We start from the raw sequence: 6,000 nt of genomic DNA on the forward strand, positions 1-6,000 counted from the left end.
GAACCCTTCATCGGTCTTGGTGACGTCGGCATATGAGTGAAAAATTAAGAGAACTAGAGATTCTCGAAAGGACGTACATTACCTGAAAAATCAAGTTAAGCAAGATACAATCAATCAATCAAGCAGTAGGTAATTTCGTGAAAGTACATTTTCTTACAAAGTCATGATTTAAGATAATGACATGCTTGAAAGTGTTTTCCAGCACCTTAATTCGGTTAATGGTCTAATACATAGGTTATGGTCCTTACTGGGTTTTTTTTAATTGTACTGAGTATTTAGCCTCCAGATACATTACCTTTGGTAAGTTAAATGTTTGTGTTGTGTTTTGTTGCTTTTATACATAACTGGCACAATGGCTTCTGAGCAATTCAAATATTTCTGATAATCCTAGTAGCTAAAGTTCATTACCATATGATGTGGTTTTATCAGGATTATATTTGTCTTCAGAATGAGTATTGTTTACCTTTCAATTAGTTGGCAAATTTGTTACTTTGTCAAGAGTTGAACATTGCCCCTTATGCATCATGATGAAGAGAAATGCATATGTTGTAATTATCATTTAATTATAAGAACTAGCTTTGTCATGTTCTATAGCTCATTATGTAAAGATTTAGGGATGTAATTGTTTATTCCAGGGTTACAACGTAATGCACTGCGATGCAATACAAATAAACTGCAGAACCCTCACCATCATTGGTATTTAACATACTAAGACCTGTTACATTCGCACTCCAGTGAATATCAGTCTATATTCACGCGCGCTGTCTCATTAGCACACAAGTGAATGTATTGCCTAGAGAAGACGCAGTCAGTTAAACCACTTTAATGAATGAATGGTGAAGAGCTACAAAGAAAAGTAAAGATTCCATGTACACAAGGTTAACACATCATAAAAATACAAAAACATAATCACACAAACGACTTTCAACTGACAATTGAAACGTGTAATAAAAGTTTATGATTATGATTATGCACGATTATGACACAAAGTGCGTTCCATAGTTTAAATTTTTCAATAAAGGGCTGGATTTAGATAAACGTTAAAATCCGGTAAAAATTAGCAAATCAGACCAAGGAAATTACATAACAGAATAAAGAAGTAAATATAAGCCAGGCAAGTATCATATCAGGCAAGTAAATGACTATAAATGCATGTTTATAAGTATACCACGTGACTAACCGAAGACCGCATGAAAATCAAAATATACGATAAAATACATGATGTGCATTCCTAAAATAGCAAGAACTTGTTAAATAAATTATACAAAATATACTTAATGCATGCTTACATTGTGGCCAGTCAAGCTTATGGCAAATTTCGGGAAAGCTGTCCATAGAATTGTGCGCGCCACAAATATACAAAGGGCCAATAACTCTAAAAGTTATACTTATGGAAGGCAGTGGCTGCCAATACACAAACACGCCAGTTATAAAACAGATGATTTGTAAATCAATGAAAATTTAATTAATAAATGAAAGTTTATATGGATTAAACCTTATCTAGGGAAATATCCAAATGAAATGCATACATCAACAATATGTTCCAGTACAGTGAATATCAGTCTATATCCACGCGTGCTGTCTCATTAGCACACAAGTGAATATCTGTCTATATCCACGCGCGCTGTCTCATTAACACACAAGTGAATATCAGTCTATATCCACGCGTGCTGCCTCATTAGCACACAAGTGAATATCAGTCTATATCCACGCGCGCTGTCTCATTAGCACACAAGTGAATATCAGTCTATATCCACGCGTGCTGCCTCATTAGCACACAAATGAATATCAGTCTATATCCACGCGTGCTGCTTCATTAGCACACAAGTGAATATCAGTCTTTATTATATACTTTCAATTTCATCTCTTCTTTTTTTTCTTTAAAAGTTTGCGGGCATATATCACACGATATATGCCCGGTAACATTCCGGCCCGCAAACATTACGTCACAATCAAATTTCTACGCCGTTAATTTTCAATTTTTTCGTGTTTTTCATTTTTTACTCAGTTAAACCGATAAAGTTATTGTTAAAAATAAAATTATTGTTAGTTTCTAAATGAAATTGAAAGTATATAATAAAAAGGTTATAGACTTTGTATGGGAAATATGACGACCTCGTTTTTTGTCGCGAACGGACCTCGCAAGCTCGGTCCGTCTACGCGCCAAAAAACTCGGTCGTCATATTTTCCCATACAAAGTCTATAACCTATAAATATCCACGCGTGCTGCCTCATTAGCACACAAGTGAATATCAGTCTATATCTACGCGCGCTGCCTCATTAGCACACAAGTGAATATCAGTTTATATCTACGCGTGCTGCCTCATTAGCACACAAGTGAATCATAGTATCAGTCTATATCCACGCGTGCTGCCTCATTAGCACATAAGATACAATGGAATATAAGAACGCTTCGTATCAAGGACTTTAAAAAGGTTGCAATTGTGAATGTCATCATTTACTTTCAATGATACAATAATTGTTTGTCTAATTGTAGAAAGGCAATGATAATTAGATATGATTGCATTTTGAATTGCCGTAGAGTTTTTATTATTATTATTTTATTCATTTATAAAGCGCAAAATTACATATAGTTTCTATACGCTGTACAATGTTTGTGTTAATAATCACCGGCAGTGGTGACGTCTCCATATGAGTGAAATATTCTCGAGAGGGACGTTAAACAATATTCAATCAATCAATCATTGATAATATACTAATAAAAGACCTATAAGTGTCTATTTACATTTACAATGTTTTTGCCTTCTATATATTTACCAATTGAAATGATAGCCGTTTCCTCATGAATGTGAACGATGTGCGTATAAATCTTGATAAATATAGAACGAATCTTTTAACGGTTTGGGATATTCCGAAGGAAATGAAAGTAAAATGTAAATATTAGAAATAAATTTCATTTTTGAAAATACACTAGGGCGTGGACTGTGGCGCTTTAACACGCTTCATGAAAAGTATGCTGGTCTGAACCATTGCTGTTCATGTCCTCGTGTATTTTATTTCTCAAATATTACCGAGAGTCGAAACTAATTTCGGTTAACTTGTCTAAAATCAATTTAATTTATTAACACAAAAATTTCATTGACAAAGTATAAATACAAAATATTCAATGCTAATTAACCTTGGTAATGGGAACAATTTCAAAATCTTAGCGGTAATGTTTGCTCTGAATTATTTACGAAACATTCACCTATACTGGAACAGGTTTTTTCATTCAAAATCAAAATGGATTGGAAACACCAAACTTCGATGAACACTTGATTTCATGAATTCATTCAACAACAAAATCCACCAAAATTAGTGTTCAACGAAATATCGATGAAACCACAGTACAATGAAACTAATGATTGTATCTGTCAAGTGGACAATGATGTTTCCTGTAAGACATTGTCTTCATAATGCACTTTTGATGCTTTCTATTCTGTTTTATTCGATTATTTAGATTGTCATGAGGAAAATCGTCTGAATTTCTTCATTCTTCAAATTTTCAATAGCCTCCTTACCTTAGGGTTTTAAATTACTGTAGATAATCATTCAGAATGTTATAGATGTCATCCATGTTATTGATGCCAACCATTTTACTGATGTTATCCATGTCATTGAGAATAATATTGATATCACCCACGATGTGCCAGAACTCCAGTCAAAGATCATAGCTGTTGCCCAAAAGTTGGGAGTAAACCCAATAAGAAATTTTACAAACAGCCAGAATCTGAGACAACTTAAAGAGAATGAAGTCAAATAAAATCATCTTTGTCTATAAAGCTCGTTACTACAACTGTATTTCAGAAGAACTTGGCTTTAATTCCACATTTGGTAATCTAATTTATACTTGAATTTCCCTACCAAAAGAAATGTTAACATTTCAGTTTTAAACACATTTAATATCCCAGTCAACAGGATGGATGAATCTCAGTTAAAGAATCTGTACTGGATTACATCACAAAAACCAACTGTACTAAACTTCAAAACTTCACAAAAACCATCTGTACTGGATTACATGACAAAAAACCAACTGTACTAGATTACAAAACTTCACAAACATCTTCTGTACAAGATTATAAAATTTCACAAAAATCATCTGTATTAGATTACCCCACAAAAACCATCTGTACTAGATTACAAAACTTTACAAAACCATCTCTACTAGATTAAATATCTTCACAAAAACCCTCTGTACCAGAAATACATTGCAGGATTCAGTAAATGTTAAACTAAACTGACCAAACGATGAAAAGTTGTAATTACTGTACATAATCATTCAGAATGCTATTGATGCCATCCATGTTATTGATGCCAACCATTTTCCTTATGTCATCCATGTCATTGAGAATGATATTGACATAACCCATGTTGCGCCAGAACTCCAGTCAAAGCTCATAACTGTTTCTCAAAAGTTGGGAGTAAACCCAATAAGAAATTTTACAAACAGCCAGAATCTGAAACAACTTATAATGCGAATGAAGTTAAACAAATTACCTTCGTCTGTAAAATGCGTTACTACAACTGTATTTCAGAAGAATTTGGCTTTAATTCCACATTTGCTCATCTAATTCATGCTTAAATTTCCCTTTCAAAAGAAAGGTGAACATTTTCGGACTCGCATCTCACTTTTAAACCCAGCCAACGGGATCATCCAATCTGAGTTAAAGAATTTGTACTAGATTAAATCACAAAAACCATCTGTACTAGATTCCAAAACTTCACAAAAACCATCTCTACTAAATTCCAAAACTTCACAAAAACCATCTGTACTAGATCATTTCACAAAAACCATCTGTACTGGATTACAAAATTTCACACAAACCATTTGTACTAGATTACAAAACTTCACAAAATCATCTGTACTAGATTACAAAAACCATCTGTATTAGATTACAAACTTCACAAAACCAACTGTACTAGATTAAAAATCTTCACAAAACCCCTCAGAAACAGAAATACATTACAGGATCCAGTAAATGTTATAATACACTGACCAAACGATGAAAAGTTGTATTTGCAGGTGATGGTTTATAGAACAAAATTGCTTTCAAAAATGAGGGTGACCCTGCAACAAAAGAGCAAAAATTTTCATATTTAAAATACACCTCTGGTATATTCAGAGGTCCGTGTTTGTCCAACGTTTTATTTTGTAATCCTTATAAGAGTTATGAGCTACTGACAACAAGTTGATGGTACAGGGGTTTCAACAGTCTCGATTGAAGTCAGCATTTCGCAAATTCTATGGTCGTTATAACGATCTTCATACCGATTGTTAGGCACACTGATCACTGACTTTGACTACGGATAACTCCGTTTACCTGATCAGGATACAGGGCTCACAGCAGGTGTGACCGGTCGACAGGGGATGCTTACTCCTCCTAGGCACCTGATCTGACCTCTGTCCGTGTTTGCCCAACTGTCTATTTTGTATTGATTTTGGGAGTTATGAGATTGATCACTGTTCGTTATCTTCACCTATCATTGATCACTGTTCGTTATTTTCACCTTTCATTAAGTGGTGGCTAACTCTGAAAATTGATATAGGAACATAAACAACATTCCGGAACACCATCATCATCATAAAATAAATTCATAAAATCAGTAAAACTAACAGCAATTGTTCCATTTCATGCATACATAAACAAGGTAATGAGAAATGATATTTCTATCCACATTCCAGATTTCTGTGTCGCCTCAAAAGATTAACAGACACGTGGGGATCTCTGTTCACTCTCCAGGGAGAGGGCAATCTAAACCTTTGTAAATCCAATACAATAAAATACGTTCAAACCAAATCAATGCACCAATTCAATATCACGTCAGGATTTGACTACATGCATGCATCTAAAATTCCTAATATGGAGGACAAAAAGTTGCATTGTCATTGGCGGATTTAGGGGAGCGCAAACCCCCACCCCCCACCCCCAAATTTTAACTTTAAGGTAAATCGTGGTCTTCTTCTTTAGAAAAATGTATATGATAAAAGAAGCAATAATT

This window comes from Ostrea edulis, chromosome 4 (assembly GCF_947568905.1).
Source record: "Ostrea edulis chromosome 4, xbOstEdul1.1, whole genome shotgun sequence".
Lineage (NCBI taxonomy): Eukaryota > Metazoa > Mollusca > Bivalvia > Ostreida > Ostreidae > Ostrea > Ostrea edulis.